Here is a 26,614-nt window from a genome sequence, read left to right on the forward strand (position 1 = left end):
TCATGCATAACCTAAGATGAGTGATGGCAAAGAACAATGTGGCCACTTCTGGAAGTGTTAGAAGGCACATTAGACATGGAGCATGAGAGTGGAGGAAGAGGTCAAGGAGGACCCCCAGATCTTTCACTTGGGCCACTGGGACTGTGCTTCCATTCACTAGATAGGAAGAAACTGACAACAGTGGTCTGGACAGAGGATTCAAAAGTTTGATAAAAAATATCATGATAAGCACAGTAACTGAGGTATCTCTCTCTTCCCCAGTCACTTATTTCCAAAGCATTTCCAAATATTAATCTCATGGAATCATCACTCTAACCCTACAAGATAAGGAAACATATTGAAGACACACAGTTGGTCAGGCACGGAGCCAGAGTCAGAACGAGGCAGTCTGACTGCCCATCGTGGAGATGAATTGAGCACGCAACCTGTCTACGGCTAGAATCCGAATCTCAGAAGAGAGGTCTAGGCTAAGTATCTAGAGAGAGTGTGAATCATCCAAGGAAAGCAGATTTTTATTTCTGGAATTCAACCAACATTTATTTAAACCCATGATGTGAGAGGTATTATACTGCAGGCACAGAAAAAGAGCATTTACACTAAACCCTATCTCCTTAGCAGTGCATTCTTCACCACAACCCACTGCCGCTGCCCCAGTGAATGGGATGAAACAACTGGGAAGACACAGATGATCTATTCTTTCCTCTGACCCTGGAGCCAGTACTCATCTCTCCCTCACCCTGGATGCTCATCAGAATCGATCCACACAGCATTGGTTAAATACAGATGCTTGGGCTCTACTCCAGTCCTGATTCACTGAGCTTTTGCACCTGTTGTTTTTAGCTTAGCAGGTACTTTCGGGTACAAAGCCATGGCTAAGGCTCACTGTTCCACAGACCCCAAAACACCTCTGAAAGTGAAGGCAGTGAAGAGAGAAAGCCAGACCACTGGGAGTTCAGAGATCTCCAGAAGAGGCCAGACCATTACTACTGAACGTAGTTTCTATTCCAGGCACTGAATGAACTGTTTTGCGTGTATTAATGAATTTCACCTTGGACAAGAAAGTAGTTTCAATTATCAGCATTTCACGTATGGGGAAAACAGTCACGTTGAGATGAGAAGTCATTCCCATCTGCAGTTCTCTACAATACCCTATATACACACACACACTATAATATATATAATATAATATAATATAATATAATATAATATAATATAATATAATATAATATATATTATATACACACACTATAATATATAACATATATTACATATAAGATACATTACATCTTAGGTCCAGCCCAAATACCTTTTAATTCTTATCAAAATGTTCTACATTAGAGGTAAATTGATGATACCAGGGGGCGGAGGGCGAGAATAGAGAAACTGAGGCAGAGCGGGTGGAGAAACCAGCCTGCTGTAGGCGTCCACTGAGAATGGGACCACAGAATGGTGTGAGTGAAGTACCCAGGGAACACTCACAACTCCAGCCTCAGTGAAGCTATGCCTAATTCTCTCTTTGGGGTGAGATTAAGAGCCCCGAAAAAGAGGCCACCTCTCAGTCTCCGAAACAAAAAGCCGAATTTATGCCTGTGTGAGCAAAGCAGACACCTGCATTTATCCAGGATTTACAGATGTATGGAGTCTCTGGGTTGGAAAACTTCACAGGGGCAGCAGCTGCCAGTGGGGTTTGGCTGACTTTAGCCTGGGAAGCGTGCTTCTGCAAACGAGACTAGCTCTGATTGGCTGACTCTCAGAAAGGCGGGTCTAGCCTGAGGGTGTTGCCGATTGGCCCACTTCAGAACGAGGCTGTCCCTGATTGGCTAGTCTTCAGAAATGTGTTGCAGCTACTTGTCACTGATCAATTCGACTCACTGAAAGTCAGCTCTTGCAGTTACTTTTGCCTTGCTCACAGAAGGATCAGACTTTTGCGAGGAGTATGGGAACGTTTATTCTCAAGAGCTAATTAGAATATGCTGGTCTAAGAGCCACTGGTTACAAGGCAAGGGGAGGCATTCGGGTCCTTTATTGACAGTCACTGGAATGGAGCTACAGCTCGAAGGTCAAGGGGAAAGCAAAGCCCACGTACCTGAGCACCTTTAATCATTATTTGCCATTATTTTCCGTGACGGCATTATTAAATCGTGCAGTCCATCATTCCAGTTTTCTATGTATAAAAACTAAAGAAAACTTAAAGAAATCGCATTATATGGAAGCATTTGATTCTCTGAAATCTTACTCTTATTTATTATATTCCTTAAATACTCAGGGCTCAACGGTTTCTGTGCTTAGCAAAGTGGTCTGCTCTGATTATAAAAGGAGGTTATCGAATGTGTGAGAAAGTCTGCTAATGTCTGCTTGTTAGGTTAGCATACCTAGGGCAGAAGCCTGTAAGCAAATTCCCATTAGTCACCTCACTGCTGCTTGAACTAAACTATCTAGGTGTAATTAAAACTCTCTCGAGTACTACTGTCATCAGTAAATGAAATCTCCATTAATCCTCTACCATCGAGGCATCCCACTCCACCCAGTAAGCCCCCTGCCCCCCCACCCATTCAGCCTACCCCCACCCTCCCAAGAAAAAGAGCAACCATTTCCGGGTAAAATCTATTTTCTAGATTGTGGGCAGCGAAGACAAATTGTCTTTGTGTACATTTGGTTTCTGCCACATCTACATGGCACATTGAACAACTGGTTCATTCCTTAATCCAGTGAAAAACAGATATCAGACATACTTGTGTAGAATTGTGTGTATCACATAAATTGCTTATGTTTTAACATTTACTTTCCCCTTCCTCCCTCCCTCCCTTCCTTCCTTCCTTCCAGCTGGCCGCTTTTGTGTTGACACAAAGATGCAAACTTTATTACTCCTCATTTGTTCCCTTTGAGTTACAGTCCCTGAGACTATCTGAATGACTCCAAATATCAGACTTTTTTTTTTTAAATCAGTTCACTTATTTTTGCCATGAAGTCAGCCATATGCTAAACTGTCCAATAACCACTCAGCTCCCTTCAGTCACCAGGCTGACACTATTAAGATCGCCTCGGCTGTTTGAGGGAGTTGTCACCATGTGTCCCGAGGCACCCATTAGCGATGTGATGCTGAGGTGGTGGAAGTCATGGATTGCTCCCTCAGTATCTCCGTTGGCACCCAGATGATGTGAATTTCAGGGCTGTAGTAGATATTCATAAATGAAATGATCAAAAGCACTTTTTAAATTAAAGTACCACCACTATTAGTATTAAACACTTAAAATTCCAAACGACCTCCCAACTTGTCTTTATTTTACTCTGTTTGGAGGCATGAACTGCTATCCATGGTGAGTCCTCCATTGATGGTCAAAAACCCATCATTCTGACTTCCTGTCAGTCCCTTGTCCATCAGACAAACCCTCTCTTTCTTTGACTCTCTTTTGCCCTCACTCCTTTCTCTTCCCCTATAACTGCTCTTAAAATGATTGTACTTGACCGTTCTCTCCTCCGTTTCCCTTTCTCCTTTTGTCCTCACCTGGTCACCTGTTTCTTCTCTCACCTGTTTTCTGCAGCTGACACCCTCCTAGATTTCTTCAACATCATTCTAGGTATCAAATCTGGGCTGCACCCCACCCAACTTCCTGTTGGCATTTGACCCGGCGATCCATTCCAAATCTCTCTTAGCTTCCAGAACCTTCCCCTTGGTTTCTCTTCCTGCCTGTCTGACTCTTCCCTCCCAGGCCCCTCTGTTTCCTCTGCTGGCACTACGTATGCACGTTCCCATGGTCTCCAGCTCAGAAAGTCTTCTCACTCCCCATCTTTCCCACATCATGCCCTGCAGTGACCCTTTGTCACTGTGACACCCAGATCCAGGGCTTGACGTCAACTCTCCCTTGAAAAATAGGTCTACGCGTCTACCTGGCTACCAGACATCTCCAGATGCATACCCAGAAAACACAAGGATTTCAAAATATTAAAAAATTGAACCTAAAATCTTATATATCCTCCAAAATCAAGTCCTCCTACTGTATTCTCTCCTCTCAGGAATGGCACCCTGGTCACCAGATTTGAACTTCATAGTTACATGATAGCTTCCTCTGCCTTAGGTCCCAAAGCCAAATGGGCTACCAAGTCCAGTGACTTTTCCTCCAAAATAGCTCCGTATTATAACTGCTCCCATCTCAGTGCAGGCCCTCATTACCTTGCCGGACTCCTTCGTTAACCCGTAAGTGGAGGCACCGATCCCAGACACTCTCACCCCAGTTCAGTCACAGAGGATTAGAGCTTGTCATTTCCCTGCTTAAAATTTTTCAGTGGCTTCTCATTTCCTGCTTCAGAAGGTTATAAGATATTTTTATTAGTGTGACCTTTCTCTTGAAAAATACTGTTAGTGGAACTCCATTGGCTGAAGCAGGTACTCTCTGTGCATCTGTGGTTTAAATGAACCCAGAGGGTCCAGGATGCTACCATGCTTGGCCACTCTGCCCTTGTCTGGTGCCTCCTAAGATATTTCCATAATCTTGGCCCTAAGAAAGACAATTGAACATCCCTGATGGCATAAATTCCAAATGATGTGAGTTGACTTACCTCCGTATTGAGGTAGAACGACCACTCCTGCCATAATCCTGGTGGCTGGCACTGGAGTTCTGTTTAGGGGACACTAACTTTGAGAAAATGCCTGTTAGGTCCTTCACTGACAAGGTGTGGGCCCTAAGGCAAAAGACCCGGATGTTGCCAAGTTTTCAGAGAAGAAAACTAAACTGACCTGCTTGAAAAACGAGGAGAAATATCCGTTTCTCCAAGGAAGGAAAGGGCAGGTGAGAAAAGAGAGGCGAGAGAGAGTGGGAGCACGGAGGATTCAGAGGAGGATATAAGGGGGTAGAGCTCAGGGGTAGAGCGCTTGACTGCAGAGGAGGATATAAAAGGAACTGTGGCATGCAAAAAATATTTTGAAAAATAAAATCCTGGTAAGAGAGTGGCTGGAGGAGAGAATAAAGATACCCAAGATGATCTTTTGAATGATTTGGAGTTTTTTGTTTATGCTCTGCTATGGAGTACGTGATGAGAAACCCTTCCATGACCCCAGCGCTTGAGTAAATTCTCTTTAGAAGAACTTCATGTTGGGAAGGAAAAAATAAGATAAAAACAGAGAAGGAGGCAAACCCTTAAAGATTCATGACACACTGGGGGTTGCTGGAGGGGAGGTGGGTGGGGAGATGGGGTCATTGCGTGATGGGCATTGGGCAAGGCGCTTGAAGGAATGAGCACTGGGCATTATCTACATAATGAGTCACTAAATTCTACCTCTGAAACTAGTAATATACTATATGTTAACTACATGGAATTTAAATTAAAAATTTTCTAAAAAAAGAACTTCATGTTGAATGGCTATCTTTGGAAAGTCTAAAGGGTTAAATGCTATGCCAAGGGAGGGGGTAAATAAAATAGCATATATGGATATAGGAGATCACCGTACAAACTACTGGGATGATGTAAGCCCCAGACATTCTCAGAAAATGGAGGGAAGGGCAGGGTGATCCCCAAGCCGTGGTTCCTGGGTTTCTTCAAATGGACGAATTTCCAGTGTCCATAGGACCCACATCTGAACATCAATGATGGCATCATTTTTTAATGTGCTAACCACATTCAGAGAATGTCCGTGATGGAACTGAACGGTCCAACAAAAGGCCAGTTCTTAAAGGACAAGGTGCTCAGAATCCTTAACCTGCAAGGGAGATCAAACTCACTCAGAACCAGCTCCAGTAAAAAGTTTAGCAAAGAGGGACGCCTGGGTGGCTCAGTTGGTTAAGCGGCTGCCTTCGGCTCAGGTCATGATCCCAGCGTCCTAGGATCGAGTCCCACATCGGGCTCCTTGCTCGGCAGGGAGACTGCTTCTCCCTCTGCCTCTAGCCTGTCACTCTGTCTGCCTGTGCTCACTCTCTGTATCTCTCTCTCTCTCTCTCTAACAAATAAATAAAAATCTTTAATAATAAAAAAAAAAGTTTAACAAAGAAATGTTTATTAAAATCAAGGAGAGAGTCAGGATCTTATAATACTGAAAATATTTCAAGCAGAAACTCTCTTAGCCACAGGGATTCTGCCCAAAGCTTCTCTTTGAGCACTCTTCTCGCTCCTGAACATTGTTTTTCCCTGTTTCCTTATCGCCATTCACATCATTGAAAATAATTACCAAGCCCAAGCTTCCATGACCTTCTGGTTTCAACAACCAGAACCACTGGACTGACTTTATGTCTGCGTCACTTTTTTTTTTTTAAGATTTTATTTATTTGTGAGAGAGAAAGAGAGGGAGAGAGCAGGAGTAGGAGGGTGAGGGAGAAAGGGGCTTCCTGCGGAGCAAGAAGCCAGAGGCGAAGCTGGATCCCAGGACCCCAGGATCATGACCTGAACCAAAGGCAGACACTGAACCAACTGAGGCACCCAGGCGCCCCAATGTCTGCATCATTTAAGCCAAACTTGATAGAGATAGAATATAATTGGCTAGATTTGGAGAGGTGTCCTCTGCTCGACCAATTCACTGTGGCCAAGAGAATGGAGTCCCGCCACAAACAAGGCCACTTTGGGTGTGAGCAGATTTTCTGGTAGGTAAACTGAGGAAGGGAGAAACCATCTAGTATGAAATATCATTATTCATTACTTCTGATGAGGGAACAGAAGGCTGGGCTGAGGACAAAGCAAAAGGCTGACACCTTGCAACCTCCCCGCCACCCCCACTCCTGGGTGGGACATATGTGACATTCTTCAGGAAATCTCCCACCCATCTTAATGTTAATACCTTGCTGGAGGACAAAATGACCTTGGCAATGGCAAGGCCTCTGGAATCGGTATCTTGTAGGTCCTCTTCAGCATACGAGAGTTCTATTGAAACCTCCCGTTCCCTTACCTTCCCCCAACCCCATGGTACATACCCTGCCATCCGTCACAACCCTGAGGACAGGAGCTCTTCCTGACTACGGGTCCTCTCCCCGTGCTTTAATAAACCCCCATTTTGCACCAAAGATGTCTCAAGAATTCTTTCTGGGGCATCAACTCTGGACCTCACCCCACCCAACCTCACCTAGATTCTAGAACTTCATCACTTCCTCTTTTTTTTTGATTCGGTTGACTTGGCTGGATGTCTGCTCATAGGTAAATGCTGAGATAGCTCCCCAAAATCCCCTTTGGCCTTGCTTAGTTTTCAGAGCCTGGTGGCATATGAAGAAAGTGGGTATGAGTGTGCAGCTGCAAGTGAAAGGTCTGTCCGTAGAGCCACAAGAACTTTGGGAAACTCAAGGATTTCATAACTGAGTCTCAAGTCTTATGACAGTTTTCCCACCGAGATTCGGTGTCATGGACATCACTCTCTACAATGCAAACACATTGTCTTCTACATAATACATGCATTCCTAAAAGGTTGTATGCGAATCAAATTTTTATATTTGGGAGACAGTTCTAATCCCAGCTGCTTCACCTATACAATGCAGAAAATCAAATTCTATTTCAAACTCACCAGGAAGCACTATATTATTTAAAGAGCCATGTTGTGAATTTTCTCTGTGGTCGGAATACCGTTCCACTAATTGATCTGTTTTGCAAATTTGGATTTTCATCCATTAGGCTTTCTTGAGACTACCTTAGAGAGCCAAACAGTAGCTTTGGAGAAAGTCTAAGTGCCAGGAAAATAAGAAATACTTATAAGCCGAAATGTGAAACCCAGAATTCTAAGTTCTACTCAGCAATTTAAATAAATTACATTGATTCAAGGATGATCTTCAGTGATCCAAAGTAACTGAGTTCTTTTTTTTTTTCAAGTCCTTTGCATTTTAATAGTGTCTGCCTCTGTAAGTAACAAGCAAGCTTCTGTGCAGAACCCATTTCAAATCTCTGCCTAAAAGCTCTACTCTTCACCTTTCAAGGAATGGAACTCATGAAATTGAGTAAACAAATTGCAGATGGCATGCCACATTCATTCAGAAAACATGCTGATTACTCAGCAAAATGGTATTTAGCACCACAAAGAAGCCAAGAACTGAGCTGCTACATCAAATCCTCAATGGAATCCAATATCCCCACCTGTGGGATTCCTAGAGATAACAGGCAATTGTGTCCAAAAATGCAATTACCAGAAGGGAAGAAAAAAGATGTACTCTCTTTCCTGAGGAATGGAATCATGAAAAGAGCCTTTCATCATGGACCAAGTATACTCAAAGCATGGTTTATCCTGTCTTGATGCCCAGTAATGGTCTGATTCCTCCCCTCATTATACACTCACAGGGTGCAAGATGGCCTTATCATTTGCATCTAGAATAGCATCTTACTCCCCTCGTAGGCAATCACTCAGCCTGTTGTGCCAGTACTGACTTAAAGCTACTGCAAATAAATAGAACCAATACTCTTTTTTTCTTTTTTTTTTCCCAGAAAGGTGAGCTTTGCAGAATCCTTTTCTCCTTGCAACCCATTATAAAGGGTGTTGTTGTCGTCATAAAAATAACCCGAATGAATGAAAAATAGCCATTGAGCACCACGAAAATAAACGTAGAAGGGGACAGTAAAGCTTACCGTGATCAATAAGAACCTGGGCATTTTGTTCAATATCTTCATACATTTACAGATAGTGAAAATATTGTCCCCGGTTGACTGATGAGGAAAGGGAGACTGCTTGCCTAAAAGGCACATTTAGAATGCCTATATCATCCCTCTAAAATAGTCATTGGCGAGGTGACTTCTCCACCTAAGCAAAGCATGGCTTAAAAGACTGAGTCTCCCCCGAGGGTTCTCCAACGTGCAGAAAACCACAGGTAGCTAAGACTGCACTTCCAGAACTAGGCTGGGGAACCGTCCATGATGACGTAGGGGAGAGAGAAATTTCCTTCTACCCTCTAGGGTTCTGTGACTGGGTCTAGGATTAAACTAATATAAGGCAGCTCCAGAGAAAAGCATACAAGTTGTAATTAATACTCGTACATGCATGAGGGCCTTCAAAAGAAAAACAAAAACCCCAGGAAGGCATCAGACCCAAATGCTTTTTAAATGAAGAATAATAAATTGAGGGAATGTGATAAGACAAATGGGCTTGGATTGGTGCAGTAAATTTTGGGGCAGTGGGAAATACAGAGGGGAAGCTAACAGAAGATAAAGTTTTGTTTTTTTTTTTTTAAGTAGGTTTGTTTGTACAAATCCATTTCAGCATCGACTCCCAATTTCCAGTGATAAGAATGTTCTCTTCCTGGCACAGGAAGGTCACCTTTCTCATGGGAAATTTTATGACCTGCTTTTAGGTAGAAAAGGGAAGATCAGGGGTGCCCTGGTGGCTCAGTGGGTTAAGCCGCTGCCTTCGGCTCAGGTCATGATCTCAGGGTCCTGGGATCGAGTCCCGCATCGGGCTCTCTGCTCAGCAGGGAGCCTGCTTCCTCCTCTCTCTCTGCCTGCCTCTCTGCCTACCTGTGATCTCTCTCTGTCAAATAAATAAATAAAATCTTTAAAAAAAAAAAAAAAGAAAGAAAGAAAAGGGAAGATCAGAGAGCCATTCTGGCATCCACTGTTTTCCAAGCGCCTTCAGCTCAAAATAATGAATATGTCCAAGTGGTGTATCTTGAGGGGACACATTCTGAACCTCTCCAGTGGCAAGGGACTCCACAGACTTTGAAAAGTGACTAGCATCTATTCCCTTCAGCTCCAGAGTGGAGGCACTCGGGGCCATCCTTAGCCCATAGGGACATAATCAGATACATCCTGCCTTCCCTTCCAAAAACATTTATGTTAGAGGACAAGGATGATTTGGTCAAAAATAGTGTCAAAAGATTTCCGGAAAAACGGCACCTTACAAGTCGAGGGAATATTTAACAGACACAAAAGCTCAACGGCCTCCATATGTATGCAACCCACAAAGAGCAAGGTAGCCAGTAGAGATGAATATGGAATAAATCACATGCACCCCACTTCTCTTCCCCCCAATCTATGTGACTCGGAGCAGGTCGCCTCACTTAGTCTGGGACCCAGCTCTCTCACATGTAAATTTTTTTTTTAATAATTGCAGACTGCCCCGCCTCCGCCACCCTTCAGTCTGTACTCCAGGCTCTGTACCCAGAAGGGAATGAAGCCTGAGGTGAGCATGGGAGGCCCAGGGGTAGTATCCCACTACTGCCTGTCAACTAGTAAATAAAACATTTACCACTTGCAAATACAGAAGTACCAACCACCTACCAAGAAGAGACCACTTACAAGCAAATATGAATTATTTAGTTGGTATGCATTTGTTTATATGTGTATGTAGATTTAATAAGTATCCAGTGGCAGCTAGATACAGAATTATATCCCTGTCTTCAGGAACATGCCTCCAAGGAGGATTCGAAAGCTCTATTTCTCCACTCCTTGCCTGGCAGGTCTCCGAAGGTCAAGGTTTTGTGTTGCCCTGGCAACAGCTGATAGCATCACTACCACCTGAAGCCACCCAGGGGGCTGCGGGGCTCAGCAGCCTATAAGTGGTTATGATGTTATCCCAGTTGCTGGGGAAACGCACAACCTCGCACCAGGCAGGTGGGTAACTGTGGCGTCGATTTCCAACCATTTTGCTTTTATCAGTCTATACTGGCAAAAGCATTCATCTCTGCATAAATTCTGTGAACAATTGGGATCTTAAAGAGTTTTAGTCTTGTGTTCTCTTTTTAAAAAGCTCTTAAGTGGTTCACCTTTACCACCTGAAACATAGTGCTTCTGTATGAAAAAATAAAAACAGATTTATTATTGCTCTATTTTAAATGAAATTGCCACCTACACTAAAGTTACTCTTCTACCTCTCCTCCATAATCAAGCCCAAGGATTTTTTTTTTTTTTTTAGGTTGCTCTCTGCTGTATCTGCGGGGGAAAAAAATGTCTTAAGATAATATTGGATCTTTAAAAGTAGATTCATAAAAGCAAAGATGTCCTGTTCACATCTGAGTCATCCTTGATTGGTTCCCTTTTTAAATGCATCCTCTGTCTCTCTTATAACCCAGGGCTTTAAAATTCAAATGTTCATGAACACCAGCTTTATTAAAATTAGAGCTTGGGGAAATGGCTCGGAAAAGGGAGAAAAGAATATTACCCAACCATTTAAAAGATGCTAATTAATGAAGTTTTGAAGCCCAGGGAGGACATTCGATACAGCAAGGGTTTCTCTACCAAGGAGGAAAAAAACTCATCTAAAAGCAAAACAAAACAAACAAACAAACAGAAAACCCAGAATAAGATACAATTGGAGTAGATTAACCCAAATCTCCCCCCAGGTGCTGGAGTGGCCTCGGGAGCTCTGTTAGCTTGCAAGAACTCGTGTGGCTGGCCATACGCTGAACATATTAGCGTTTTCTGGTTGGTCCCACTCCAAGTCGGTGTCTTAGCTGTTGGGGACCTGATTCTAATGCTCAGGGAAGACCACCTCACCCACTTGATCTGAGTCCACTGTCTGTCCTGAGCGTGGCCTCCACCCAATCAGCCAAGTGGATGGTTCCATTCTGCCCTCTCTCTCTTGGCCAGAAGCGCCTCCCATGCTTCATTATAGGGAGGGGAACACACTCCCCCCTCTCCACCCCCCCTCTCTTACCTCATTCACCCGCCCCCTCCCCTTTAGGATTTGGACCTTACAGCAATATTTCCCCCCATGTGTTAGACTTCAGTGGAGCCTTTCAAAAAGCCCAGAGTTAAGCTTGTTCCAACATTGCCAATGGTTCCCTACACTCAACGTAGTAAGTTATGTTTGGTTTTATTTTTCGAGTACTGCGTGTCGTGGCAGCCTTGTCCTGCATACTCTAGGTCTCTCTCTTATTCTCTCTATCTCTCTGTCTTTGTCTCTGTTTCTCTCTCCAGATACTGCCGGGAGCCAAGAACTGAACATTTCCATTGACTGAGAAATAGATTCCTCGGTTTGCAAATAAATAAATAATCCCAGCTCTATAACAGAAAATCATTTTCTGGGACCTGATAATCCTGAGATATCCATCCGATGACCCATGTGTTGTGTAATGAAAGTGCTGGGTGGAGAGGGGGCTGAGTCCTTGGACGGGAAGGCGGCGGTCCCCTGGGTGAAGGCTGGGGAAGGGAGAAGAAGGGACAGTGGGACGGTGCTCAATGTCAAAACTGATAACGGGGTTTGGAATCACCTGTGTGTTAAGTCCACTTCCCTGTGAATACCCAGATACCTCCCTGTTGAAATCTACCTTCCCAAGACCAGGATCAGATCTTAGATTTTGTGGCTCTGCAAGTCCAAGGGGTAGCAGGAGGAGACGAGGTATCCCCATGTCTTTGTATATGCTACGCTATCTTCTGGAATGTTCTTCTCCTTCTTGCCCACTCATTTGCCCTCTGGTGATAATAAACACAACATTAATATTTTAAAAATATAGCTACGGTTACCTTGTGTCAGGCACCTCACTAAGAGCTTTTTTTTTTCTTTTTTTTTTTAAATCTCATTTGCCATAATCCTATGTCTTCCATTTCCTACTCTTCATGTGGCAAGTCTTGAAGAGGTTAAAATTGCTGGCTCAAGGGGGTATTGCATAGGAGCAGTAGAGAAGGAATTTATCCATTCAAAGCTTTTGTCTTCAACTACCATAAAAGATGCAACTCCAAAGTGACCTGCCTGAGGTAGCCCGTTCCAGCGTCCCCAGAAAGAACGTCCACATCTCCTCACCACCGCACTTCAGACATCTTGTATAAACTTCTCTCAGACCACTTCCTACCCTGGATTACAAATGAGTTCATGGACTAGTTTAAGTATTTCCTTATGTGCTGGAATGTGTCTGCATGGAAGCGTCTTTACAGTCTCAATGTCTTTACAGCAGCACCAGCTGCTCAATAAGTGTTTGTGGAAAAGAAGAATAACGGATCCTGTGGAAAGACGGGGGAGGCAGCATGGCACCGTCTAGGGGATCTGTGGACATAGGGCTCTGGATCCTTCCTTTTCAGCTGATTGAGATGAGGATTAGAACTCTCTTTCCATCAAGAGGTTCGGGGAGGCTATCCAAGGAGTCTGCATCAGGAAGAGGGCAGGGAAGCTGGAGGAAGGCAGACACTTAGACCCAGCACCATATTTCCCTGCACTTTTATCCCCAAAAGTGGTGAGATGGGCTGAGGGACCCTCTACTCCTGGGGCCGGGATTGGGTCAAGAAAGACAATAAGAGCTCACAATTTCCATCTTAAACATCCAGACTGTGTGGAAGGACGTTGGCAAGGGCCAACATGGCACAGAGCAGAAGAGAGACCTCCGCTCCTCAGAGGGGCGACTCACCCTGTGCTGTGGCACCGAGAACTTCTCTAGTCGGGGGAGGATGAAGGACCTGGGAATCTCGAACTTTCTCCTCGTTGGTCCTCCAGGTTTGGGAGCTGGTATGGGAAATGGCAGGCGAGGCGCTCTGGGCTAGGCGGAGAGCAGGGCTGTGTGGGTCCCCAGGTAGGGGATCCGCTTGGGGCAGGTGGCACAGGGCATCGTGCACCTGTCATCTCTCTGGACACCTGTAGGAGGTGGGTGCCGAGAGGAACAGCTGCTACTCAGGCAATTTCCTCGCCATTAAAAGTCACACAGCCAGGCTTTAGTGATGATGACAGGGACATTTATGTACAGGTTTCTTCTCGGTATGTGTTGATCATCTTTCTGTCTCATTTTTCCTCAAAATACAATTCAACGTAAATGTATAAAAAAAGAAAGGCTAATTGGGGGGTACACGGGGCCGACGAGCAGGGGTGTGGGGAGGTGCAGGTAAGGAGATCTAGGAACCCGCGAACATTCCTTCTGCAAGCACTATCTGGGTTGTCATCAGAAGATCCTTGGAAACGTGGAGCCTCGAGCATTTTGGATTCTCTTATTTGAGAGTCCCTATTACTGACAAATCCCTTCTAGGAACGAGTGGATTATAAAGGTCTTGAGAGAAAGGCGGATTTTGCGTCTCTTGTGCTGGGAACTCTGGATCCCAGCACGCTCAGCAAAGCTGCAAACCAAAGACGGTTACTCTGAGGTTCTAATGGCAGAGCCTGGATAGGGTCACAGCAAAGTTGTCCAAAGGGAGATCTCAGAAGCAACTAGAAGTCACGGGGTCCAACTCCCTCATTTGATGAGGGCTGGAGAAAATGTCAGCGCTGGATTTCCAGGAACTAAGGAAGGCCGTGCTTAGAGGATCAGCAAAGAGGGCACCAACCAAATAAATAAATGATAAAAGCTAAATAAATGAGAAAAATTCAGCTTCAGTGAACTTATCTAGAATCAGGGAATAAGAGAAAATGTAAGCTATTTTAACCTGAACATTTGTGCAAGTTTGGGGGTTTGGAAACCTTTCATTGCACAAGATGGGTTGTTCCCAGACACGGTATTTTGGCACTTTGCAGGACCGAAGGTCTTCCCTGGGCTGAAGAGAAAGTTATCAGGTTCCTACAGAATGAGCTTCCATCCATCTCATGAACCCCGAGTGAGGGCAAATAACTATTTTTTTAAAAGAGGTGACTCTTCAGAGCAGTAACGTTTTTTTTTTCTAGTTTATACAACATGGGAAACACTATATGAATATATGTCAAAATAATACAGACTAAATTCCTGAATTAAAATGTCTGCTTTATCACTTACTACCTGAACACCCTTGAGCAAGTCACTTAACGTCCCTGATCTCTGATCCAATATCGGCTCGATAGTGAAAAAAAAACCAAAACAGCAACAACAACAACAAAAAACCCGTATGCATTTGTTGTAAAATAAAATAAACTAGAATAGGAAGAAAATCCTCTGCAAACTGTCAAGTGGCATAAGCATATTAAACAATGTACAGAAAAGGAAGAAAGGGCCAGTGGGCAGAACGGAGCTGGCTTTCGTCTGAGAGTATGTGATATGGGAGATTTTTTTTCCCCGAGGGACCGGAGAAAGCTGAATTGCCCAAGTCAGGTGGAATACATTTACTGTAGTCAGTGATGGATTTAATTCCATAGACTTCATTATATTTATGCATAGTAAGTACAATATAACTACACTGTGACAGAACAACGTCAGTGCCAATCCAAAGGCTGCCGTGGTCTTTGACATTTAAAGTAGTCAGGTTTTACCTATTGAAAAATATTTCAGGAAAAAGAGGAATGCTTGGGCCCACATGATGTGACTTGGTCACCTGGATGGCCTGACCCTTTACTCTGGGGTTCCATGGGAAATATGGATGGATGGGTGAGTGGTGGATAGAATATGGAGGGAACCAGGGAGAGGGAAAGAGGAAGGGAAGGAGGAGGAGGAGCCGGAGGATAGATGGACAAAGAGATGATAGACAGATCGATAGACAGACAGACAAATATCTTCAGTGCTCTAATGGCCCCATCATCTCTATTACCTTTATCACAAATGGAGAAAAAGCCGTTCCTTTATTTTACAAAGACCAGAAGTGACACCAAGGGATGGTTATACGATGTGTCCAAAATCACACAGACTCTTAGCAAAGTTGAGCTTTCCACATTGGGGTTAAATTTACAAATCTTCCCCCCATGACGGGCTTCTACATAATTGCCTAAAAGTGGGAGGAGAAGCAGACTTGGCAAATTTAGTTAACATTTTTCAAGTCCCCACAGTGCTGGCGATGACAAAGAGGTGTCAGGAGAAAAAGAGGAAAATCCGCCGGAAATGGGATGAGCACACTTCCTGGTTGCTTGGGACACTCCCCATTTATACTCATCATCTCTGCAAAAATATCAATAAGACGCATCTTCAGCCCCAAAATATCCTGGCTAGGACTTTAACGGAAACCACCATTTATGAGCTGAATGGTTTATAATTTGACTAGGTGGCAGAGTCAATATGCCTAATTTTTGTTTTCAGTTACGTCTTTCTCTGAAGTTATTGACTTTGGTAGGGCCTTAAGTTAATGTGGGTTCATCCTACCAAAAAGGTGGCTTCCTTAGAATTTGTCCGTTTACACATCCTCCCCAAGTTCACCAAGTCTCCTCCGACCTACTCGCTCATTCTCATAGAATGGTGACAAGGGAAGGAAGTGTGACTTGAAATAGCCCCCTGATGAGGAAGGCAGAGGATCTGGATTTTACATTTTAGCTTAAAGTCTCCCATCTGCACCCCGCCCACTGCCGAGGCTGCCCACCTGGTCTGCTGGCTCTTCCTCCCCTTCCTGACCATCAGACTTTCTTGGGCACCAAGTACCACTCACTCGGTTCCATGTTTCTTTCCAAAGACCCTTTGCATTTCCTCATTGCTTGTAGTTGAAACAGCGATTCCCCAGCATAAGTTCGACAGTGTTCACGATGTAACAGGAGGAGGAGTGTAAGGAGAAACGGCTCAGACACTAAGTGACTGGGGGTGTCTGTGTAAGCTCTTCGCCTTCTCAAGGTCTGTTTCCCTTTGTCTACATAGGACGTTAGAATTCATGGGTCCTAAGAAGCTTCTCGATTCTAGGACCTGCTTCAGAATGTGCCCTACTTCTTGGCTTCTTTGATCTAAATAGTTGTTTTCCTTTTACGTGGCAGAGTCTTGGTGAAAACCCTACTGGGTGCTTCTGCTCGGGCTGGTTCCCCAGGGGAAGTTTCCTTCCTGGACTTTCTCCTCCTCTGCTCCAAGGTGGCCCTTGGCAGCTAAATCTGATTCAGTTCAGCTGAGAATGAGCCAATGCCAACCTTCACCTGCCTAAAACCTTCGTGTGTCCATGTTGACCCCAAACAGAGGCAGGAGCTTCTTCTGTCCCTAATTTAGACTGAAGATTATTGTCCCAAAAGTGAGTTCCCTGCCCTTTATCTCATACTCCATATTTCTTAGTTGATCCTTCCACGGTGGTCTTGCCATGACCACATTCCTAGCACTGCCTGTCCCATGAGTGTTGCTCATCAACCCAACAGTCTTTTTTTACATCTACCTGGGCATCCAAGAGATGCCTCCAGCTTACATGCTTCCCCACACCTGCTCTTCCTTGAGACTCCCCCAAACCTGTAATCTAATGGCTCAGACCCCCAACTTCCTCTTTGTCTCATCCCTGGCCTCTAACCCACAAGCAAATGCCATTGGCAAAAACTCGTAAATATATTGCAGATGTAGTCACTTTTCATCCTCTCCAGTGCTAAACACCTGAAGCCGAAAAATACCACAATGTCTTGCCTGGACATCTGGTTGCCTAGGTCTATCTCATCCTGCTACAGTGCAATTTCCACATAACAGTAACAGGTGGCCTTTAAATCTTGAACATGGTCCGCAAAGGTTCTCCATGAACCCTACAGGCCTATGCCTGGCTGTTTCTCCCACAGATGCCTTGCTCATGAAACCTGCCCCTCAACCACAGGGCCTTTGCACTTGCTATTCATGATGCTCACATTCCTACCCTCGTACCTTGGCTGTTTACATATTTAGCTCTGTCTTACCACTTTGGGTGATAGTCAACAGTCACTTCCTTAAGGCCACTTTCCTGATGGCTTAATTAGAAGTGCTCTCAGCCTCTTCCTATGTCTCTTGACCACGTCACCCTGTTTTGTTTTTCCTTTATGAGCTTATTAAAATGTTTTTGTTGCTCTTCCTTATTTAATTTTGTTCTCTTTCCTCCAAAGTAAGTTCTGTGAAGACAAGTACCTAGCTTGTCATATTCATCCTTGTATTTCCAGTGTTTAGCAGAGCACTTGACACCTCACAGGCATTTAAATAAGTAAATGAATGACGAGTGAAGGGACCACTCTGGAATCAGCCCAAGCTATCACAGAACTCGTTTGTCCGCGGAGTCTTGCCTGACCACGGGCCCAGAGCAGTATAATCACATCAAAAATTCCCTGTGGAGCTTCTCTTTGTGTTTCTTACAAGGTATTTATCTTGGTGACTGGGCTCCTCTCTCAACTCCCCCTTCTTCCGTGTGTTTTGAGGAGCCGGGGCTGAACTCAGGAAAACCCCATCTTTGCCAGCTGCTCCTTGCCGAGGTCTGCCAGTTGGGGATGCCAGAGGGAGACTGGGAAGTCGGACCGCTTTCTCTGGCTGGCTTCCAGACCCTCCCAACTTCTGGCCAGTCGTGGCTCCACCCCCTGGTATTAGCACGTGACTGGGTTCTGCGTACCTGTACCCACCTGCCACCCACCCACCTGCACACATTCTGCACACTTCCGTGTGTCTGCCCCTCAGAGATCCAAGTCTTGGCTCCTCCTGGGTCCTGCTCTGACTTCCTCATCACCTGTGTCTGGTGGGCCACCTGTCCCCTCAGAGACCTGGGGCCCACCCCGCAGGCCTCTCCTCCAGCCCCTGGGTTCTAACAGCCCCCTTCCTCCTCCCTCCGTTTCCCCAGACTCGGGGATGGACCTGCCTCCCTAAGTTAGCATCTCTGTGTTACCTCAGTGTCCACTTTTATCTTTTGCCATCTAGGACCCGTCTCACTACATCATTGCAATGGTTTCCAAATGTTAAAGAAACAAGGGCCATGTTTATTGCCCTGACTGGATACTGGCCGACAGAGGAATGTGCAGTTTGACACCTTGTCACCATTTCTGTTCTCTCTCAGAGCACGTTTGCTTGGGACTTAAGGACCGGGATCTTGTTTAGAGCAGGAATCACTCCTCCCTTAGCCTCGTGCCTACCATCCTCAGTGCCTCCCACATTGCAAAGAGGCAATGCATGCCTGATGAGACCGGTGGTACTTTCCGAGGTAAATGGGGTCATCCTTCTGCTTTCCAAAGTAGCGTTTTTAAACCTTACTGGAAAGATGCTGTTTTAATTGTCAAGCCCTCCAGGATAAGAAATTCTTCAAATCTTTATTTTAATTAGAAAATGTCCCACGCCAGAGCATTTTTGCTCTCAGGAAGTGCATCCCATACAGACCTAACAGTAGGGACCTGCGCAAAGTGGAAATGCTTGGATCTTAGAAAAATGTGGATTTGGGAATAGGGGACGAAGCATGTCCCTCAAACGGGTTCCTGCTATTTTCCAAATAACCCAATTATTTCACTGATCTCTGGTTCAGTTCTCACTTTTTCCTTCTCCTCTACCCCAGTTTTTTTTGGTGTGTGTGTGTGTGTGTGTGTGTGTGTGTGTGTGTGTGTGTGTATTGAGAAGGACTGTTTGTTTGGTAGGTGTGAAAACTTCCTTGTAAATACACCTGGCTAGAATCAGCTCTCCCTGCCAAAATTCAAGCTGTATTAATTTGTTTTTTTAAAGAAGGGATATTTGGGGACTGTGAGGTGTGCCGTGCCTGCCTGACTTAGCAAGGAAGAGCTAGGGTCGCTCAGGCAGGCCTGGCCCTCAAGTAGGGAGCCGCTTAGGAGCACCTGCTGGTGGAGCCCGGTGCCCCCGCTTCTCTCTGCTGTGCCTGTGGTCCAGCCCCAGTGGCGAGATCATGGCCTTCCTTTCCCCGTTAGTGTTCAGTTCTATGCTCCCACCTAGAGGGGCCTCGCCCTGCCTGTAGACTGCGGGAACCCCTCCCAGACAATATAATCCCCCTACCTGGGGATTGGATAGCATCACCTTCAGTCCCTACCCACTCTATCCTCTCCACCACCCGCTGACTGGCCTCCACTCTCCCAGACTCAATCCTATCTCCTGGGACTCGAGTTTTCCATGACATTTTGAAAACCTATGCATGGACTGCTGGCTACATCCCTTCTGCCTCGTGTTTTCCTGGGGCCCTGATGCTCTCTCTGGTTCTGACCTCCTTGCTTCCCTCTTCCCCTGAGGTCTCTGTGTGTCCGATCGCCAGGCCCAGGTCAGGAACAACGTTAGAGGTCGTCACACTAATTAGAGGGAACTCTTTTATCCCGGGGGATCTGGCATCCTCCGTGGGGAACGTTGGATGTTTCCGAGTAATCTGGACAGACCACCTGCCTGGCTGATGGAAATGTACCAGTAGCTACTTCTTCCGAAGAATTTGGGACTCGTGATTTTGTTTAGCGGCGATTAGCTATTTGCTCCTCCAGATTTCATTTTCTGTCCAATAGTGGCCTCATTCTGACTTTGAAATAACAGCCCTGATTTCTATACATGATGGATATAACTGATCTTACTTCCTCATTACATTATCTCTTCTTTAAGCTTTTACTTAAACTCCAGTTAGTGTGCGGTGCAGTCTTGGTTTCATGTGTACACTGCAGGGATTCAACACTTCCATACAACACCCGGTGCTCATTGCAACAAGTGTCCTCCTTCATCCCTGCTCCCCCTCCCCCGATCCCCCTCCCGCCACCTCCCCCCTCTGGCAACCAGCAGTTTGTGCTCTATAGGAAACAGTGTTTCTTGTTTGCCTCTCCATCTCTCTCGCTTTTTTCCATTTGCTCATTTGTTTTGTTTCTTCAATTCCACATTTGAGTGAAATCATATGGTATTTATCTTTCTCTGGCTGCCTCGTTTTACTTAACATTAGACTCTCTAGCTCTGTCCCTGTCATTGCAAGTGGGAAGATTTCATTCCTTTTATGGCTGAGTAATACTCCATTGTGTGTGTGTATGTGTGTGTGTGTGCGTGTGTGTGTGTATAACATCTTCTGTGGTCTGATAACTGACCGCAGTTTCAGAGGTAAACGGGGTTGCCCTTCTGTTTTTAGAAGGAGCATTTTGAACCTTTCTGGAGAGAAGCTATTCAAATCTTCAGGCCCATTTTTTTAATCCATTCATCAGTCGATGGACACTTGGGCTGTTTCCATGATTTGGCTATTGTCGATAGCGCTGCTATAAACATCAGGGTGCATGTATCCCTTTATATTCGTATTTTTTTATTCCTTGGGTGAACTCCAATATAGTGTAATTGCTGGAATATAACAAAGGAATCTTCTATTCCAGGTTGTAGTATCTTGTTATAGGGCCACCATTTGTGGGTGTTTTCCAATAACAATAACGATAATGTTAACATTTGAGTCATTATGTGTTAAGCACAATTTTTAGTGCTATTCACATATTAAATCATGTAATTCTCAAAAAAGAATCCCTAGGAGTAGGTTTTATTATTTTCTCCATTTAACACATAAGGAAAGTGACATACAAAGCTTAAGCAACTTGAAGCTTGCTAGTTAAGTAGTAAATCTGGTAAATGACCCCAGGTACTCCCAGGTCCAGAGCTCAAGCTCTTGAACACCATCATATGCTATCTCTGGAGGTGGGTGCAATTCCTGTCCATTCCTTTTTCTGTCTTGATTTCCAGAAGGTTCCACAGAACAGCGAGCCTCAGCCCGATATCCTTAAAGCGTGGTCAAGTGAGAGGTTCTGGAATCTTCCAGATTCCAGTCTAATCTTCTCAGATGCAAGCTGTGTGACTCAGATAAATTACTTAACCTCTCTGATCTGTAATTGTATCTTAAATTTTTTTAACTTTTTATTTTTTATAAACATATATTTTTATCCTCAGGGGTACAGGTCTGTGAATCACCAGGTTTACACACTTCACAGCACTCACCAAAGCACATATCCTCTCCAGTGTCCATAACCCCACCCCCCTTCTTGTACCTTAATTTTCTGTTGCTTTTTTCTTTTCTCTGACATCACTTCTGACCCCAAATAAGTGCCCAAGTGTCCTGTTCCATTCTGGCTCTAACGACTTGGTCTTAGCGCAGACCTCACAAGTCAAGGGCTCAGCCCCACAGGACTGCTGCTACATCCGATGCGAGTTGTAAGTGCAGGGGCAAACCTGTATTTCTGATGAATCAGCTGTGAGTCCAATGTTTCTACGACCCCCTTCCTCAGGTTCAATAATTCACTAGAACAATGCACAGAACACAGGAAAATGCTTTCTGTATGTTTACTGGCTCATTATAAAAGATCCAACTCAGACAGCCAAATGAAAGGGATGCAGAGAAAAAAGTGTGTTGAGCACGGAGCTCCCATGACCCCTCTCTGGGGGTGTCACCTTCTCAGCACCTCAACATTCTCTCCAACTCAGATCTCCAAATACTGTCTTTTCATGGAGGTTCCCTTACATAAGCCTGGTTGATTGAATCACTGGCCATTGGTGACCGAACTCGATCACCAGCCTCCACCCCTCCCCAGAGGTCCAGGGTGGGCTAAAATTTCCAACTCTTTCATCATGGCTTGGTCTTTCTAGGGACTACCCCATCCTGAAACTCTCTAGAGGCGCAGCCATGAGCCATCTAATAAATGTACATACCAAAGACACCATTCTGGAAATTCCAAGCTGTAACCTATGTACCAAGAACTCAATTTGTATTCTTTATTAGGGCACGGTTGCAAAAGGGACAAAAGAACATCTATGTCATGGGTTTAAATGAGATAGACTGATACAAAATTGATGCAATTCATACATGGAAAGCCTTCAAACAAATGAGAGTTGCCTCTGTTTTTCCTCAAGTGGCCCCACAGGCCACAGTACCACTTTCCTTAGTGTAAGTTACACCAGGCACAGGACATGGACCAGCCACTTACCTGAGACTCTCCAGTACATATAACATGACATGTTCAAATGGACTATGAGACCCTGTCAGAGGCGATGTTTCTCAAGCATGACATATAGCAAAACAAGGGTGAGCTTCATTGAGCACCTACTGCATGCAGCCCACTTTATTAGTCCTTGGAAGCATCCAGAGGCTCATAATCAAAGGTGTTTTGTTGGTGGCTCTTTTTCCATCACCCATATAGCTGGTGACAATGGACTGAACACCTGTGTCCCTGTCCCCCTTCCCTACTTCATATGTTCAAATCCTAACCCCCAAGGCAATGTTTTAGGGGGCGGAGCCTTTCGGAGGCGATGAAGTCAGAAGGGTGAAACCTTCCGACGTGCATGGGCGACCTTATAAAAGACCTCTAGGGAGCTCCCTGGCCTTGTTTCCACACACTGTGTCATTGTGATGGCACAATGAGAATCAGCAGTCTGCACCTCGGAAGAAGGTCATCAGCAGACCCAAACCGCCTTGGCATCTTGATCTCAGACTTCCAGCTTCCAGAACTATGAGAAATACGCATTTGTGGTTTATGAGCCACACTGTCTACAGTAGTTACTACAGCAGCCTGAAGAGACTCATTGGTCTCCAATTTGTCTCCACGTTCCCTTTAAGACAACCTCATGATTTATGATTTTACTTTTTTCCATAATGCTCTCCACTCCCCATCCTCTGTCTGGTGAAATGCCCACTGCTGCTGAGCGCCAGTCTCAGTGCCATTTCCCTCAGCTGGTCCTCCTCCCAAGGATACCCCCTGCAGGTTCTCTCCTTGCTGTCTGCATAGCGGCCTCATCCCCATGGCATCAGCTGTTGGAGGATTCGTGTGCAAGCCTTAGAGAGCTTCTGGATGGAAAATTCCAAAAAGGCAAATGTATCACTTTATGCATCTCCCAAATAACTCGGTGTTCTAGAGAATGGACTGAGACTGGGGGTACGTGGAATGAACTAGATTTAAATCTAATCAGGTACAACGAGCTGTGACTAAGTGTAAGTATAACACCTTCTGTGGACTTAGCCTCCCCCTGCCCCACCCAATTCCACAGTCAGCATTGACTAGAATAGACTTTCTGGAAGCACTGCACCCTTCCAAAGTTGAGGTCTGACTGCTGGGCCCCATCACGAAGATCAAAGTGGGTGTTTAAAAAAAAAAAAAAAATCCCTTAACCTTGAAAATGAAGACGGCAATACAAAGCTTGCTTGGAAAAAGGGTAAGTACTATCAGGTTGTCTCTGAGGGAAAGACAACTGGACCATCTTAGATTCAACCCTCCGGTAGTCTGCGTATTCCTGTATTCTGGATTCAGCTTTTCCTTCTCCCTTCCTGTCTTTCTCTCGGTCTCACTGGGTCTCTCTATCTCTCGATCTTTCTCTTTTTCTGTTTTCCCACCTCTGTCTTTCTTCATCTCCCTCCTCCACCACAATGCTGAATGAAAAGTACAAAACCTTCATCTCCAACTCTTTCTTTTCCTACACTCCTTTGAATCTCTTGAGACATCCTCCCTTCTGTGATGCTAAGATATCAGACTGGAGCCCGGGTTTCTCTTCCATGGATCACCTTTGGGCATGGCCTCTGCACAGGGGTTATCTCTGCCTACCTGACTGGACCTGGGCATTTCCCAAATTTCCATAGGCACACAGATGTGCAGACCATCTTCAGAGAGCTTAATTCAACACATGGTTAATCTTGTTTTTTTCTGTTTTTTTTTCCTAGTTCCTCTCACAGAGGGTAATTTATTTCTAAGCTCCAGACTCTTCTTTGTTGACTATCACAGTAATAACAACCATCACTTATTGGATGTTTATTACGCATTGATCACAACGTTAAGGGCTTTGTGTAAGTTCACTGATTTAATTTCCACAATAACCCCATGAGATGTGGGTTTTGTTTGTTCATTAGATTTTTAAAATAGATTTTGCCTTGCTTGAAAGATGAGGAAACCAAGACTGAGAGAGGTTAGTGAAACCTCTAAAGAGCTTATTAGGAGCTTGACTCTTAAAAATGTCCCTTTCTGCCATTGTCCTTTTAAGCATGTAGAACTGGATAGCCCCTGCCCGGAGGTCAGTCCAGTAGGAAGGGTGTGACCTTGCTCCCACCCACAGTGCCACCTGTTCCCAGCTGCTCCTCTTTCACCATTGTCCCAGGGACAGGTAGGAGTCCCACTTCCAGACACGCCCTGCTCAGGCTTTGACACAGCTTGTACACAAAGAGAGACACACATCTTTGTAAGACATCCTTGATTTGGTTCCAAACAAGTGATACAGACAATATACAGTTGAAAGAAGTACTGAGAATGTTGACGTAATGGAAGTTTATAGCGTTCAAGGCCATGATCATGCAGGAGATGGATTGTGAAGAAAGAGTGTAACTCAGACAGACAGAGACGGTGGGGAATGGCTGGAGCCAGTGTGAGAGCCAAAAATGCTTCCACCACCTTGGAGACAATGTGAGAACAGTGTTTCCATAGAAGAATCGGGCGTGTCTGATTAGGAAGGCATATGAAATGTCAAGACAAGAAATCTGGGCGCAGTGTCTGTGTTCAGAAGTTCATGTCCCACTAACAGAATTTTCATATGTAAAAGCTCCATAGATTAAAACATGTTCCCTTAACTGTAAGGTATTAGGGGGGCTCAGCCATGGTATTTAGTTCATCTAATGTCCCCTAGAGGCCATTACAAGGCAAAGAGAACAAGAGTTGCTTTCCTGAAAGTTCTCTGAGCTGTACAAATTATAGTCATATTATCTTATTCAAAAATAGTATATTCAATTTTCTAAGCCTGAGGCAGAATTCACCAGCATGTGGATTCTGTTTAAACTCATTGCCATTACCATGCACAAACCAAATGATCATTTCTTATTTTGTCAATCATGACACTTTAGTAGCAAATACCATGGGATCAGCAACTGAGTTTATCTTTCAATTACACAGCCAACCACATAGAGGTAAAGGACGTATCTCCAACGTTGGAGATTACACATAGGTCCATGCTATTGTCAAAGTGACCTTTTTAGTAGGCAGTATATTAACCACGTCCCTCCCCAATTAAAAAATCCCCCAGTGAGTCTTCACAGATGTCAGGGAAGCTCTATGACTTGACACTCACTGCTTTCTATATCTGGACACAATAGACCTTGAACCTAGAAGCCAGTCCTATTCACCCTTGACAATCCATCCCAGATGTATAGATCTGCACATGCCTCGGCTTCTGCCTGGAAACACACTCTCTTCAAAACTTGTGGCAGTGTTTCAAAGGCAATTTAGTAATGCATTTAGCATGTCTTTCCTTTTTGTACTCTATTACATTTGGTAAGCCATTATTCTTTTTATTAATTATTTAGTATTCTTTTTTTTTTTTTTTTGTCCAGGACTGGCTTTGTATCAGCCTCAAGAGAGTGTGGGAAGGCAGATATTATGAGCATCCCCATTTTACAGGAGAGAAATTGAGGTCCCAAAATCTGAAGCTGTCTTCCCCAGGGCAAAATCCACAAGGTTTAGAATTCAGATTTGAACCCTGGTATCTGTGTGTGCCCTGAACTTCTAAACCATATTACCTGCTTTGTAAGCAAGGGAGACCCCGGGGGGGGGGGGGGGTCAAGTGTAAAACAACAAACACAATTTTGTTGCAGAGTCAAGATTCCTCCATCGCCTAGGGGCCTGTAATGAAGAATAACATGTCCAGAAAGATGAGTCCGGAGAAACTCTCTCCCTGGGAAAGGAGTGGTTCTATTCTCTCACCTGAAAATTCCCTTCTCAGAGGTGTCTGTAACCAGTGCCTTTCATTTGGTGGATTCTGCTCCACATGTGGGCTTTGAAAGCCCAATAGACCTGCTGAATATTTGGCCCATTACCTGATCTGAGGCAGGCTCATAGATTTTTCTTGCTTCTTTCCTGTCTCCTGGGAATAGCTCTATTCACACACTAGTATGCCTCATCTCTTCCTGCCTCAGTGTTTTAAATGGGGATGTCAATATCACTGCACAGAGGCTCACGGGTCACCAGGGAATTGGCAATCCCATCTGTAATAGGCCCTTTACACTGAGGACACTGAATAGCTAAGGTGTAATGTACCAGAGGAAAAAGAAATGAAGCTTCGACGGAAATCATTGTTTAAAAGTAGCCTACCCCAACCTGTGCTCCCACAGAATGCAGTCCTGTGATAAAATGTTGGCAAACCATAGGTTTTGTAAATTTTGAAAATACCGTTTACTATATCCCTATCTTAGAGATTCACATTCTATACCAGAAGATTAAAGGCTCTGAGAAGTCCTGCAATATGGACTTAAACCCAAACTCCTGAATTCATTT

Source organism: Mustela nivalis (assembly GCF_964662115.1).
Source record: "Mustela nivalis genome assembly, chromosome: 6".
In the NCBI taxonomy this organism is placed as follows: Eukaryota; Metazoa; Chordata; class Mammalia; order Carnivora; family Mustelidae; genus Mustela; species Mustela nivalis.